Raw genomic sequence first — 16,542 nt, 5'->3', positions numbered from 1 at the left:
TGCGGTGCCTCTTATGTCAACATTGCTCTTGCCTGGGCAGGGGTAGGCTTGCCAAGCAACCTTGGGAAAACAGAAGACCTCTGCCCAGGTCCTGCTCTGGCCTTGCATCACCTTCCAACCCTGCCCCCCTTATCCTGGGCCAATGAACTGATAAGGCCACTCTGTACAACATCCGAGTGTTTTGCCTTGTGGTTAGGCTGAAACTCAAACAGCTCCTTGGTGTATTAAACATGAGCAGTGATATCTGGCCACCATATAGCAGAAGTGAAAGGCCTGAACTCTTGTCCTGACTCTGACATTGAGTTGCTGTGTGAACTTAGGCAACCCTTATCCATCTGCGGACCTGAGATTCTTCTGAGCAAGAAGGAAAGAAGTGGGTTGGGATCATGCTGCGGTTGGCTTTGGCTGCCATAGCAACCTACCGCAGACTGAGTGATTTAAGTCATCAGAAGTTATTTTCTCATGGCTCTGGAGGCTGGAATGCAAGATCAAGGTGACAGCAGAGGTGGCTTTTCTGGAGACTTTCTTCCTTGGCTTGCAGAAGTCTGTCCCCCTGTTGCCACCACCCCTGGGGAGTTCTCTGGCAACACAGGTGCCCTTAGGGTCTCTGTTCAAATTTCCTCTTCTTATGAGGACACTGGGCATATGGGATGAGGGTCCACCACAATGTCCTCATTTTACTGTCATCTTCTTTCTGTCTTCAAATACAGCCACTTTCTGAGTTACTGCAGGTTAGACTTCCACACATGGATTCCAGGGCTCACAATTCCTTCTATAATAGCGTATATGACTAGAGAGCTAAGGGTGTTTTTCTCACTTTGGGTTTCACAGAAACAGACCTGAGACAAGGATTCAAGGGCAGGTGGTTAATTTGGGAAGATGTGGGAAATAGCCATGGGGTGAGACTGTGAGGAAGGGAAGGCACAGCTGCCCACGGGGGGTCCTTATGTGGCCACTTCTCACTTGGCTCCTTGGAGCTCAAGACTGGGAGAAAACTGGGGGGGGCGGAATTTGGTCCATCTAACAGGTGAGGGCGCTGGGTTATTTGGACACCAGGTCCATTCAGCTGTTGACTGACAGCTACTCCGGGGGCGGGAGGGTCTTGGGGCCCTGTGTCGCTGGCCTGCCGTGCATAGAATGGCCTTGCTCCACTTCAGGAAATCCTTCAAGCAGGAAGGAGTCCTGGCAGGTGGGAGTCGTTGGAAGTCACCTGAGGCCACTGAGCTGGGCTGTGAGGCCCAAGGGGAACGGCCAGCCATTGACAGTGGCTACTGTACACTCCAGTTCTGTAGGCCACGCTCAGGGCTGGGTGAGTGTGTGCACACCTGCTTGGGGAAGGAATAGAGACACAATTGGCAAAGTCCCTGTGTCACAGATTACAAATTATTGGCAACCTTCCTGCATCTGTCCCAAAGCTGTGCAGGGGCTCAGACATGATAGGAATGGGTTTCTTGCTCATGTGACATCCAGGAAGCTGGTGTAGATAAGGGAGCAGCTGTTACCCAAGTACAAATCAGGGACTTGGTGTCCTGCAGTTATGCACCTTCCTGGTCCCCGAGGGCCTCCGAGCCTCGCCTCCAGCTGGCTGGAGGGGAAGAGCCAGTGTGGAGGAGGCCCAGCTGCCTCCTCGCTGTGCTGACCTGACCCAACCCCGCCTGATGCTGCTCCTACGCCATTGGCCATCACCAATCTCGTGGCTGCAGTTAAATGCGAGGGGAATTTTCCAATTTTTTTCTATGAAAATAAAAATTTATATTACTATGAAGATATGATCAGTTTATGCCTAATTATATTTAAACTACTTCCTTATAGTATTGAACTATAATTCACATACAATATACTTTTTTACTGGACAATTCAGCAGTTTTAATGCAATAAAAATAGGTGCCAATGTCATCACTGACTAATCCCAGTGCATTTTTATTGCACCAGAAGGAAACCTCCTAACATCCACAGTCATTCCCTGTCCCTCTCCATCCTCCTTCCCCAGATTCTGGCAACCACTGTCTATTTTTGGGTCTGGAAATTTCATAGAAATAGAATGATACAACTTGGGGCATTTTGTGCCTAGTTTCTTTAACTTAGCATAATGTCTGAATGCTTCACCTACTTGGTAGCATGTGGCTCTTACAGTTGAATGATATTCCATTGTATTGGATAAGTAACCTTTTACTGTTCATTCAGTAGATGATGGACCTATGGATTGCTCTCTGTTCTTGATGATTATGAATAAAAGAGCTACATGTTTTCTATTTTCTTGGTGGAAAACTTGGATTGAAATTGCTGGGCCAGGTGGGAACTTTAAGTGTTGGAGAAATTGACACCTGTCTCTGACAGCAGCTGTCAGTTTTATAACTTGTGTTTCCCCCGTTAGGTTGTCTTGTGATGACTTTCCATATCAACACATAGAGATACGTGTCAATACTTTAAGTGAATACATAGTATTTCCGTAGTCGGAGTGTACCACGGTGCTTTTAAATAAGTCCCCAATGTTGGACATCCAATGACCCTATAAAAGAGGTGTTCAGGGCCTTCCTTGTGCCCCCACCACACCTTCCCAGGTGCACCTGGAGCACTTTGAGTCCCCCATTCAGTGCTTCACTTGCATTGCAGTGAACACCCCCTTACATCTGTCTTGTCTGCTACCGAGCGAGCTCCCTGTAGCTGATTAATTCATAACAGAAACAGGAAACAACCCAAAGGCCCATCACCCACTGAATGAACAGTAAAAGGTCATTCATGCAATACAGGGGAATATTATTTAACTGTAAGAACCGCATGCTATGGTGTAGATGAATCATGAAAACATGCTGAAATGAACCACGTGTTGCACCTGTGTTTGTGTCCACAACACCTAGGCAAAGGCTGAGCATTTGGTAAATGTTAGAAGAATACAAAGACAAATAATGGATGGGTGAATGATTAAAACCAAGGATCTGGAGAGATGGTCATTTACTGAACATTCTGTTCCAAAATCCTTGCTCTGAAAGGTAATGGACTCCTTGACCCTGCAGGTATGCAGCAGCAGGCAGGGCAGCTTGGCAGGAATATTGAGAAGCTACTTTATCCACAAGAACACTGAGGGCTGGCGATGTAGCTCAGCAGCTGAGCACTTGCTTAACAGTGGGGATTGATCCTGGGTTCAATCCCCACATGTAATAAGTTGTTGGGCAAATTTGGAGCCATCTATAATCTGAGAGTTGAATAGGGACTGTTCAGATACCAAAGGGCAAACTTGGAGTGGGTGTGGCTTAGCAGTCACAACTGGGGCAAGAGAGGTCTTTGGAAGAGGGAAGGTCTGTCTACCATTTTATATTATGCAATTGGGCTGGATGGGCAGGACTTGGGGTGGGTTTCCAGCTCTGGACCAGGGCCAAGGCATTGCCCCTGAGCCACATAGAAGCCTCTTTGGCCTAGGAAGCTGCTGCCTTTCCAGGATGTGCCTCTATTTTTGGCCTCTCTCTTTGTTTGCCCTGTTTGGGATGAGTCCTTCTGAGATACAAATATCTGTGTTGTGAGGCAGGAGAGGCTATATTTGAAAATCCTTGTCCTGGGCCCAAGGGTGAGATGCACACAGAGCAAAGGGCATGAGTGTTTGGTACTACAGCAGTGCTCTTCCTCTGGACATGGACTTCAACTTGGGCAGCCAGGGCCAGCTAGCCTTGGCTGTGCTGAGATGCAGGGGAGAGGCTGGATAAACATCTGGAGACCCCATCTACAGGGATCAGATGCAAGAGAACAAAAAGAAAATTCCATGCTCCGCACATGGTAAATTAACAGAGTTCAGTTTCTCTTACCTCGGACTGTTAGTCCAGATCTGGCCAGGTCACAGAGAGTGGCTTGGTAGACTCTGAAATCATCATCTCAGGGGATGGAGTCAGGGGGATTCCAGGTCAGCACTTCTGAGCTGGTGTCTCTGGGCCAGGTAGTTAACTTTGCTGTGCCTGAGTTACCCCATCTCTGAATAGCCTTACTCATCTGTAGTGCAGAGGAAATAGGTGGTTCTTTCTAAAGCTCTTAGAACAGTGTTTGGTCTGGAGGAGGTGGAAAAAGGAGATAAAATGTTGATCTAAAATTGAGTGTTTTATTAGGAAATTTGACTTATATCAGACCAGGAGCCCTTGGCTATTGAAAACATGGTTTTTCACTCACATTTCCAAGGACCACAGGGGTGATTGTGCACAAGGTCAGGCACGAGGCAGAGGGAGAGGGGACAAAGAGGCATCTGTTGCATTTTTCCTTGAGGTGAGACGGGAAACCTGGTTTAGCGTTGGCTAGGTGGGGTTGTTTTAGGGTCTTTGGGGAACAAGGACTTCCCAGGTGTCAGTACCCAGCTTTGGGTGGTTTGAACAGGTTTGAACAGGCCCAAGGTAGAAGAACCAGTGTTCTTGGCCTCTCTTTTGGTTGGGGTGTTGACTCTTTTGGGTTTGGACTTCAAAGGACAAGAGCATACCTCTGTGCCATTTCATGGGCAGAGAAATTGAGACTCGGAGGGAAATGCACTCTCTCAAGCTCAGCTGGCAAATCATGCCCGGATTTTCTTTAATCCAGAGCCAGCTCTGGCCATGGTGCCCTGACAGCCCAGGCCCTGTGTGGACTTTATCTTCTTTCTGACGGTGTGACATTATGAGAGATCCGGAACTGAGTGGAAGGCAGATTGAGAGAGGAACCTAGTTTAGAGAACATTGCCTCAATGCTGGTTACCCCTGGCCATGCCACCTCATGTCCAGAATTAGGAAGTCCCTACCAGACATTTTGGGTCTGCCCATCTGTTAAGTGGGCATATTAGCAGTTACTTAATAAGGCAATTTGAGGAATAATGGAAAGGAACTAGAATCCACATCTGGCACACCATACTGTAGGTGCTCACTATGTGCACATTCCACATTCATAAGAGACAACCGCTGTGGCTAATTTATGCCTGTCCATCTACCCATATTCTCACCCTGGGCAATCTGGCTTCTACCCACTACATTTAGATAAAGGGTTTTCACTGACTTAACTCAGGCCACCCCCAGTAATTGCTGCTCAGACTTTATCCTCCTCCATATCCTTGCAACATTCAGCCCTCACATAGTCACTCCTCCACTCCTCCCTGGGCTCCTGACTCTCCACCCTCCTCCATCCACCTCCCCTGTGGGTGCTCCCAACCTCAGCTGAAGCTGCCTCTGAGCCTCATTCTCAGCTCCTGCTCTCCTCTCACCCTGGCCCCTGCAGTGAGTCACGCACATCCATGTTGGGCACCCTCACCTTCAGGGGGACCATCCCCCACCCACCCCTCACCCACCTCCTTCCAGTCTGGAGGTGCCCTGGTCCTGTGGTCTCTTGCCAGGACAACTCAACTGACGTCCCCAGTGACCCTGCCTGACACAGAGTCAGTTCTTCAGTCTTCTTTCCTTTCCAATGCCCGCCATAATATGATCAGCCACCAAGTCCTCCAAGTATTTTTTATTTTTGGTTTTAAAGGCTGAGAGATGCATAAGGCACTTAAAATTCTGTATCGATATTGAATTTTTGCATTTGTTTTTATGGTCATCTAGTGACATAAAGTATTTATTCTGTGGGTTTTCCTTGGAGAATGGATATATCTCCATAAAAATATTCTGCTAATTATTTAAAAAAACCTTCAGTGCAGAAATCTTGAAATGCACAAATAAAAACATCAATAGCATGTCTGTATAACATAATGCACTCATAAAAGCATAAAAGTAATATATTCCTTTTCTGAAATAAACAACAATAATTTAAAAAGCAATGTGTGCTCACTTTTGGCTTTTGCTTGGATGTATTTATGTCTTAATTCCAATTGACCTCTATCAGCCCTCTAAGTCAGGCAGGACTTTCTCCTCATCTCTATTTCACATAAAAAATACTCTGAGACCTAAAATTTTAGGTCACTTATTCAATGTCACATGCCTAGAATGTGGCCAACCCCCCTGGAACCCAGGTCTGGCCTTTCCCCTCTAATGTCCTCATTTGCTCCCCATGTCCAGCAGGACACCCGTCCTCGCCCCCCGTGGTGGACACGGTGCACGGCAAAGTCCTGGGGCAGTACGTCAGCCTGGAAGGATCTGCGCAGCCCGTGGCCGTCTTCCTGGGCGTCCCCTTTGCCAAGCCCCCTCTTGGGCCCCTGAGGTTTGCTCCACCGCAGCCGGCAGAGCCCTGGAGCTCTGTGAAGAACACCACCTCCTACCCTCCTATGTAAGTGGTGGCCTGTCTCAGGGGGGTTTGTCCCTCGGTGCTGCAGGAGGGGTGGAGGCTGTCCTGGGCTTGGCTCTGCTTTCTCCTGGAATCTTCTAGAACACTGCAGAGCCCTGAGATTTTCTGGACCTCTCAGGGGTTTCTAGAGCCCTTTATTCAACACTAGTTCTTGGGCACCTATTGTGTGTCAGGCATGTTGTGGGTTCCTAGAACCCATTAGTGAACAAAGCAAAGATCTCTGACTCATGGGGCTTACACTGCAGTGGGGAAAGAGATGACAACATGCAAGTAAAAAAAAATGTGTTAGGTAATATGTTAGAATATTAGTGCTTTGGGGAAAAGGGAGTTGAGTAGGTGAGGGAGATGAGAAGTACCCATCTTATCTACACTGAACTGTGGCGTGATCAAGGGGCAGAGAGGTAAATGTGTGTGTGAGGGGCTATGCTTTGGAGGGTTGACATGGCCAGTTCTCAACTCCCAGCTGCGTCTAGATACCTCGTCATGGGCAGAGCAAATGCCGGTGTGCTCAGGGACCCTGGTCACCTGGGTACAAAACCCAGTTGTTCCTGATGATCAGTCACCCTGGAACACAGAAACAAGTACAAGTGTCAGTCCTGACATGATTCTTCTCCTCAGAGAGGTACTTCTGAGGATGTCTAGGAGCCCACTTCTGAGTGCACCCTTTCTTTGTCTTTTTAAAATAATGCCCGGTTCTTACCCCCTGATTGCAAGTGTGTGCACACACGCGTGCGTACATATATTTCAAAGAGGTTAGGGAATACAGAGAAGCAAAGTAAGAAAACTACAATTGTGTACTTTTACCACCCAGAGAGAATTGCTAGTCCTATTAGAGATTGATTTAATCAGCCTTTCCATTGCTGTGACCAAACTACATGTGACAAAAACAACTTAGAGGGGACAAGATCATTTGGGGCTTATGTTTCCAGAGGTCTCAATCCATGGGTGGCCATCTCCATTGCTCTTTCCCCAGGGTGAGGCAACACATCAGGGCAAAAGGGTGTGACAGCCAGGGAGCAGAGGACTGAAGGGGAAAGGGGGGACGGGGAAGATACACCTTTCCAAGGTTGTCCCCACTGACCCACCTCCTCCAGCCATGCCCCACCTGCCACAGTTACCACCCAGTCAGTCCACTCAAACTAGGACGGACTGATGAGGTCACAGCTGTCACCATCTTGTCATTCACCTCCGAACATGCAGTGCATTAGCACAGAATCTCTGGGGACACCTCACATTCACACCATCACAGAGATCATGTTTCCCATCTTTCCCCCCTTGACAGTAGATAATGCGTACTCATAATATGCTTGATCGTTGTGCTCATCGATCAGTACATCATCAGCTTCACTTTGTGCCCTCAATATCCCTGCCTGACATTAAGTAGCTGTGTTTATTTGGGCATGGAAAGAAATCAATTTACTCAATCTCTTATTTAGGGTCATTACAGTGTTTTGATGTTCCTGAAATTATGATTAACACTATGATGATGAGGTTGTAAATAAATCATCACACATATTCATGGATATTTTAGGATCAGTTCCAAGAAATCAAGAAGATGCATATTTTGGTAATTTTTCTGCCAGATATATTTCCGCTGTGTTTATTCCTTCCACTGATGTGTGAAAACCTCCATGTTGCAGACCCTTGCCAATCTCGGGTTCACTAAATGAACACTTTTTGACTATTGGTGTGCAAAATAGGAAGATAATAATCATTATAAGAACAATCATGATTTCAGCCTTTATTTGGAATTTATCTAAATGCTAGTGAAATTGGACTCTTTTATCTCTTTTAATTTTGAATTTCTGTCATTATGACTCTTATGCCTTTGCTCTTGGTGGTCTAGGAACAATTTCCAAGGATGGAAATCTTGAGGACATCTTTTCAGGCTCTACTCTGCCCCTTGACAGCTGTGTCCTGTTGGCTCCTGGGTGCCTTGGTCACTTCTACACACTGGGGAAGCAATGCCTGCCTTCTGGGTCCACTGAGATCTGAGAATGTGGCCCATATTATCCTTTGAAATCTACATACTACATAGAGGGAGAGTCCTGGCTATGTGGCTTTGTGCAGCTGGTATAATGTCTTCATAGCTGTTTTCTGATCTGTGATTGAGGATTTTAATATGACCCAAGTCCTAGGAATAATATGAGGCTGAGAGAAGTTAGTAAATGATAGGAATCCAAATCAGAGCCCGGCATATTTAGAGAACTCAATAATGTTACCAATTCCATTCTAAATTGAATCTTGGAGACCACTGAAACCACCTGCAACCCAGCAGAGATGCACCCAGGTCTCAGTGCAGCACAAAGGATTGCTTTGGATAAGTTGATGACGGAGTCTTACCACAGCAGGTTTGCAAGGGTCCAGAGAAAGCACTCCCCTCACTTAGACCTGGCTGACTGGGACCCAGGGCAGGAAAGGAAGTTACCCGAGTCAGCCAGCACTCCAGTGGCTTCTCCTACAGAAGCAGGAGAAGATTACAGTTCTGCTGAGGTTGCCCAACAGCAATGCCACTCCCCAGCTTCTGTATTCTGACTGCCTGCCACCTAAGGGAGGTCCCCTAGTTGATGAAAGTCTCCCACGTTTACCTGGTGGAGAAACACAATAGCCCTGCCACCCAGCAGAGATGTACCAGGTCCCAGGAGGGTAGGAAATGTCATCTCTTAGGGCAGGTCAGCAGATGGACAGCTCCCTTCTCTTAGCCCAGAGCATCTCACAGTCTCGGGATGGGAAGAGGTCTCAAGTCCCTGTCACTCTGCATGATCTGGGGAGACTCAAGGGAGTCCCACGGTTCCCAACAAACCCCCAGTGAGCTTCTCACACATGCCAGAGTCTCAAGTCCCATGATAGCAGGTCCTCACTGAGGCTTAAACCCCAGTGCAAGATCAGGCCCCAGGTGACACTTTCTGCTTCCATCTCCTTGAATCTCTGAGCTCTTCTTTCTTCCCCTCCCAGGTGTTCCCAAGATGCAGGGCGGGGCAGTTTACCTGAGATCTCCTTACCAACAGGAAGGAGAACATTCCCCTCCAGTTCTCTGAAGACTGCCTTTACACTCCTGCAGACTTGACCAGGAGAAACAGGCTGCCGGTGAGCGTGGGCCCCAGAGAGTTGTGTTTCCATATCTGGGATTTCTGGGCGCAGGTGGGAAGGAGATGAGGGACACCCTGGGCCATGATGAGTCAGGGGTCCTGAGTTTCCTTTCCCTAAAGAAAAGACTAGTTGTCCTTTATCTTGGTGACCTCAGTGTCTGGGGGAGAGTGCACTAAATCTGGAAACAGCATCGTAATCTTTCCACATTCTCTCACACTCACAGAAGCCCAAGATGGTCACTGTTAGTTTCTAGGTTAAGAATCTGTTCTCCAGAGCAGCTAAGACGTAATTTCAAATAAGTTAGAGCTGGAAGAAATCTTAGAGAAAATCCACCCATTCTTTAAGGGAGGCAAACTGAGGCCTAGATGGGGGAAGGGAGGCCGCACAGCAGAGTGACAGGACCAAGCTCAGGGCCTGTAAACCAATGCCCCTGAGCACAGACTAGGAAATGGCACACACGTGTGTCGTCTTTCTACAGCGCACCACGTGTGACCACTTCCACGGTCTGTCCCCTGTCACTGCCCCATTTTTGGAGGTGTGGGAGGCAGAGCCTGGGACAGCCTCAGAAGCTCTTTCCTTGCCTTTGGTCAAATGCCTGGGGTTTTACGGTAGCTCATCTCCCCCCACCCCCACTGTCTACGGTCAGATGCCCACGAGTCAGCATTTCCCCTGGGACAGGCTGCCAGGTGCAGGTCAGAGTGTGGGAAGGTTCTTCTGGTTAATTTGGGGGAACCCTGCAGTAAAAGAAGGAACACCTGGAAGACTACCCAGGTGCTGGGAAGGGGGTTGGAAGCTGGGGCAGGAAGCTGGTCTTCAGGTGTAAGGCAGTGAGGACACAGTTCTCCTCCTGCACTCATTCCGATGCTTACACTCAGTGTCTCAAAATACACAGTTAGACTTGGGCTTAGGGGGAGCAGGGAGCAGGGGCACGGCACCTTGCCCAGAGCCACTGCCGTCCAGATCCTGCCATCTGGCGGCACCCACGTCCTGGCCTCCTCAGCCTGTCTGTGCTGACCTGTCCCTGAGCTCACCTTCACTCAGGTGACCCCGACCCAGTCCCTCCCTGGGGACGGCAGGATCAGAGGTGCAGGAGAAACAGGGCTCTGGGAGCCTGGAGGCAGAGACCCCCAGCTGTGGACACAGGGTCTAGATCTCCAGGGTCTGGGTTTGGATCCTGGGTCTGCCTTGGCCTGGCTGAGAGTCTTGGGCAAGTCCTCCACCTCCTCAGCCTCTGCTTCCTCTCGTGGGAAGAATCCCGTGTGAGTGTCTAATGATGGCGGTCGGGCTTCATCTCAGGGCTGGCTGAGTGCGCAGAGCGAGCCTCCTGGAACACAGGTCAGAGCTGCAGCGGGACCTTCCTCCTGCCCTAAGGGCTGGCTCACTGTGCTGGGGCTGGACTGCAGGGAGTCGGGCAGCTCCGCACATGGACTCTGGGACTGCCGGGGCCAAGTCCCTCTCTGTCACTTATTCCCGTAGGATCTTAGGCACTCCTGAAAATGACTTAGAGCTGCAGGAGGGTTTGCCTCCTGCCCTAGCGGCTGACTGTGCAGTGACCATGGCTGTGGGCTGCAGGGAGTGGCATGCGGGCTCCAGGGCCAGCTGTCTGGGTCCAATCTGATTTGTGCCACTTATTAGCTGTGGAATAATGGGAAGGTGAAGTGCCAGGTTTTCCTGTCAAATGGGAAAATACCAGGACTTGCCTTGTGGATAGTTTATTTCAAAGTACTTAGAAGAATTCTTGATGCGAAGGTTGCAGCGTGGGGTCTTTTATTAGCAATGCTCGGCCACTCTCGTTTCCTCCTGCTGTGTGAGTTCTTTGTGAGAACCATGACTTACAAGTTGCTGTATCCATGCTCATCCTCAGTTCTTATCACAGGCCCTGGCACAGGGCAGATGGTCAGGTAATGTGAAGCAGCCTCCAAAGACTTGCTGGAGAAGGTGATTGGGAGGTGGGTTTGTGGAGGAAGGGCGGCAGCCTTTGGGGTGCAGAGGAATCAGAACGGGCACATGAGCAAGACACACCCAGGGGCCCGCGTCATTCCTAAGACAACCACACACGAGCCAGGAAGCTCAGCTCAGTCCCCACTAAAGAGTTAACTGAGTCGAATCTGAAATATAAGCACGGCCCATTGCTTAGGTCCAGCGGGTCGAATGGCCTAGCTGTGAGGACGGTGGGAGTGTAGGGGAGAACACAGTATCCTTGGCCTTTGCTGTCCCCACGATGTCATTCTCTGTTTGAAGGGCCTTGAGAGGACATGGCATGTGGGTCCAGGTAGAACGGCAGGTGCATTGGGGGAGGGGGGGCGTGGTCTGCAGTCTCCCACTAGGGAGACTGCATTTCACAACCTGACTGGGTTCTGTTGTGCTAGGGGCAGTGGCCTTCATGAGTCACAGTCAAGATGTAGGTGACCAAGCCAGACAGCTCGTGTCTTTCCCAATTCTGCTTCTTCTAACCACTGTGTTTGTTCCCTTCTTGTCCAGGTGATGGTGGGGATCCATGGAGGTGGCCTGGTGGTGGGTGGGGCATCCACCTATGATGGACTGCCCCTCTCTGCCCACGAAAATGTGGTGGTGGTGGTGACCATCCAGTGCCGCCTGGGCATCTGGGGGTTCTTCAGGTAAGGCGCTGGACTCTCCTCTCTGCACATTTGCACATTAGCCCCCACATTGGTCTGTTTCCCATTGAACAAAATACCTTAGGCTGGGCGGGGACAAAGCAAAAAACTATTTACCTCAGTCCCAGATTGGGTGATCCCATCAGAGCAGCCTCTGCTGAAGGCCCAGAGGGAGACAGAAAGGGAATGCACAGATCAGAGGAGATCACACGACTGGACAGGAAGCCGAGCAAGGGCAGGAGGGGACGTCTTGCTCTTTTATTAACTCCTTCTGCAAAATGAACCAGGGTCCCACGAGCTCTATGTAAACCCCTTCAGGGCTTCAGCCCAGTGACCAAATAGTCTTCCACCAGACCTCATCTTTTGCAGGTTCAGTCACCTCTTAATACTGCCAGAATAGAGACCAAGGATACCCACATAAACTTTGGGGACAAACCACATTCAAATCATTGCAATCACCAAAGCAAAGATACAAGACCCAGCTCGAGTCATGTCATGGTGTCCTTTGCTCAAGCCTTCATAATGCATCCAGAGCCCTTCATTATTGGGCTCTGTTGTGGGGCTTGGTGACCGTCAGTGTGCAGGTGGTAAGAAGAACTCACCAGGACTAAGAGGAACAGGTAAGAGAGTTTATTGGAGGAAGATACACTGCCAGGGTGCAGCAGGGATGTGACAAAGACATCTGCCTGTGGACTCAGAGGGGACCGGGGCTTATGTGCACTCGTGAGTTCTTTGCCTGACTTTGGCCGGTTTCTTGCTAGGAGCTAAACAAGGGGTGATTGGCAGATTTCTTGCTTTGCCCAAATACCCCATGCAACAAATGCTCATTCCCGGGTTTTCCACTGGATGCATGAGAGGCAAGTAATATGTGTGAGGTCTTAAGTAGGGAATTCTCCCTTCTTGGCTACTACTATAGGTCAGATTTGGGGGTCTCTGCACATGCTCATTGGGATGGTCTCTCAATCTGCTTGCAAAATAGGATCTTGCTCTTTACAGTTCAGGGAAGTTTGCTCTTCTGAAAACTGTGAGGGGAGGCCCTTAGCCTCATATCAGCTCTGCTAATCAAGGTGGGGAGGGGCGTGGGACAAGGTCCCAAATCTACCCTGCCTCAGACCCCACCTACCTTCCTGCCCAAATCCTGTGCCTGCCAGGGCCGGCCTCAGGTTACCACCCCCCACACTCAGCTTCTTCCGCCTGCGCTGGCCCCGCATGCTGCAGTCCTCCGCGTTGACAGGCAGCACACAGGTGCCGAGTTAAATGCCACATGCTTCTCATGGGGGAGGAAGGAAGCAGGTCAGTGAATGCTGGGCTGGCAGGGTTCAGCGGGCCATGCCACCGCATGTCCGACAGAGGCCAGCCGTGATCTCCGCCCGCACTCGGCCCAGCACCTGGCAACCTCTCAGCAGCAGCCAAGCAGGTGTCTCCTTCTCCTGGGCCGGGTTGCCCACTCCCAGCTGGCTGCTCACTCTCAGCTGCCTCGCTGGCCCCTCCTGCTCCCCTTGCTCAGGCCTCTGGGTCTCCCTCTCCCTCCACTGATTCCCTGAGTGAGCCCAGCAGCACTTGGAACAGAGGTGCCACCTTAGCTGCCTCCTCCTGCTGTCCTGGCTGTGCACAGGGCACCTCCACTTCACAGGGACAGGACCACCCCCCCCACAGCTCAGGCTCTCCTGCTGTCCCACAGCCCCTGTGTCTCTGCTGCAGCTGGACAGCTGCACCTGTCCCCAGTGATCAGAGTGAAGGCCTGGGGCAGCCTGGAGGCTCCTCTGTCCTCCTCCCCACCTCTGTGGGCCAGCGGATCTGCAGGGCTCCTCCTGTAAATGTGCTCAGAATCCAGCCCCTCTCCCCACCTCACTTCATGGCCGCGTCTCTGGCTGGATTATGGTTGTAATCATATTCATAAACCTGTGACTTGGATGTGGTGGCCGGTCCACAGTGGCCAGTGATCACGAGAGGCACAGGGTGAGTCTCGCCCTGCCTCTGTTGAGGGCTCCCAGGTCACTGATGGTGACAGAGAAGTCCCCTGCAAGGCCTCCAGCGCCCTGTCTAGCTGCCTCTCACTCTAGCTACACTCACACCTTGGTGCCCTTGGCCCTGGGGCCTTCGCACCTGCTGCTTCTCCTCCCCGGAATTTCTCCTTTGGACATTTACAAGACCTGTGCTCCTTCATGCTGGTCTGTACCCAATGCCACTGCCCCACAGAGGCCTTCCCTGGTGCTGAGATCTGAACCCTGCCCTCCCCCGCCCCACACCGCCTCTGTCATTACCTGTCATTACTTCAAACCATCTTCACTCATGAACATTGTGTTCTCTTTTCATCTGTTTGTGCTCTGGAGTGTGAGCTGAGTGTAATCAGGTTTTGCCTGTGTGGTTCCTGGGGATGCTCTAATTCTTAGACCAGTGTAGGGCGCATAGTAGGTGCTCACTCAGCATATTTGTTCTGGAAGAATAAATGGAGACCCCATGTAAGACAATGCTGCAGGGATGAGAGTCAGGTGGAGACCTGAAATGTGTCATGGATGCAGAGTCCCCTCATCATCTCTGGTTCTGAGAGCTCTGCCATGACATCTGGGTCCCCACCCCACCCTGTTATCTCGCAGCACCGGGGATGAGCACAGCCCAGGGAACTGGGGTCACCTGGACCAGGTGTCTGCTCTGCGCTGGGTCCAGGACAACATTGCCAACTTTGGAGGGGACCCGGGCTCTGTGACCATCTTTGGAGAGTCAGCGGGAGGAGACAGCGTCTCTGTTCTTGTGAGTGCTGCGGGCACCTGACCAACTGTGAACCTCCTGGAGACGGGTGGGTCCAGCCACAGTCTCCTTTGGTTATAAATTTGGATCCAGGGGCGACTCTGCTCATTGTCCAGCTTCAAATGGTGGGGAGCCAAGGTGCAGACCCTCTTGGCCTCCAGGAAGCTCAGAGCTCGGCTTCATGTCCTGGGGCCAGCAACCTCTCTAGCTGGGTCTGTGACAGTGACCTTCCTCCTCCTCTCACTGGACTGAGTCCTCTGTCCCCTCCCCAGTCATTTTAACATCAGGACTCAGCTCACTTCTGTTGGGAAGTAGGGGGGGGCATAATTACAACGAGAAGGGCAAGGACAGGAGTTGTGTGGAGGGTCCTTGTTCTTGGTGGGCTCCAAGGCAGATCAGCACAACAGAAGGCCAGGTCTTCCTCCGAGTTCTTCTGATGTTTAGTTCATGCCCAAGAGGGAGTTCATCAGTCTCGGGGAATGAGGGGCATTTGGGCTGAGGGAGGTGAGTGAAGGGGAGGGATGGAATGTGGAATGGGGAGGGACGGTTCATGGAATGTGGGTCACAGACCCTCCTGGTGTGTGAGAAGCCTTGCCACTGTGGGGACTGGGGCTGTGGGGGACACTGAGGGAAGCTATTGAAGGTGCTGGGAGCCACCAGAAATTCTCCATCTACCCCAGAGTTGAGCAGAGTATCCACAGGATTGCTGTCCTTTTCAAACATCAATTGATTACATAATTGAGTAGAGTATTCAACTACATAAAATTTACATATATATTTATTTTAAAGTAGAGAAAAATAAAAACGATGGAGAAACTGAAGGAAGAAAACATCACCTGCATTTTGATCACCCAAAGGTAGTCACTGTAAATATTTAGATATTTATTTGTCTACTGTTTTTTTACATTTTTGTCTATCATCTATCCTACAATCATTTTCTCATCTACACTATTTTAATACAAAAAAGTTCCTGTAACATTGCAGCATAACTTCAACAGTTCCCTAAACATGAAGCATTACACAGCGCTATCTTTGAAGATGATCTAGTCATCCATGATATGAATAAAAAAATTAGATTTTTACCTCATCATATTAGATGACTAATTATATTACATAATCAGACACTTGAGTTATTCAAAATTTTACTACTATAAGCAGTGTGGGAATTCTTACAAATTTTTATGGGTCTCCATGACCACTTTGCTTATGATAAATTTTGGGTCATGGAAAGGCCAATGTGGAATTTGTGGGTGGGAGTGCAGGGGTGTCTACCCCGGGTTGGGTAGTAATGGTGAGCCTGTGCCACACACTTTCTGTTCTGTCCTGTCTCTGGGCTCTGGCTTCATCCTGCTCGGGGGTCCCTTGGGAAGCAGGGATCCAGCAGAGGCTGGTTAGCAGGCAGGACAGGTGAGGAGCTGCCCTGTCCCCTCACCCACAGACTCTCCAGGTGAGTGTTGGGGAGGGAGCAGGTAGAGGGAGGCTGAAAGAGCGAGTGAGTTGCTGACCCTCCTCATGAGCATGAACCTCCTCCTCTCCACTCCCCTGCCAGGTGTTATCTCCCTGGCCAAGAACCTCCCACAGGGCCATTTCTGAGAGTGGCCTGGCCCTCAAGACTGTGCTGCTCAAGAAGAAATGATGGCTGCGGTAGGCCTCGCCTGGACAGTTCTCGTGCCCCTTCCTCCGCTCTACTGGAGTCTTGGGAGAGCTCTTCTTGTGGTCGTATTTGACAGAGACGCTCCATGGTCACTGAAGGGAGAAGGGCTGCTTTAGGGTCAGGTTTGAACCACACTCCACCAGGGTTCCTGGGATTCTGCACAAGTTCCAGTGCGTGGGAGACTCGGGATACACCTCAGCACTTCACAAATCTGAA

At 50.2% G+C, this 16,542-nt stretch overlaps 1 pseudogene; it reads left to right on the top strand.

Annotated features, from left to right (window-relative positions):
• Nucleotides 1-894: 894 nt before the first annotated feature.
• The window catches only part of LOC143383219 (liver carboxylesterase 1-like), a 29,404-nt pseudogene continuing 13,756 nt past the window's right edge, over nucleotides 895-16,542 (top strand).

The sequence above is a fragment of the Callospermophilus lateralis genome, chromosome 18, assembly GCF_048772815.1.
Source record: "Callospermophilus lateralis isolate mCalLat2 chromosome 18, mCalLat2.hap1, whole genome shotgun sequence".
Lineage (NCBI taxonomy): Eukaryota > Metazoa > Chordata > Mammalia > Rodentia > Sciuridae > Callospermophilus > Callospermophilus lateralis.
This window is presented reverse-complemented; position numbering and strand designations above follow the sequence as displayed.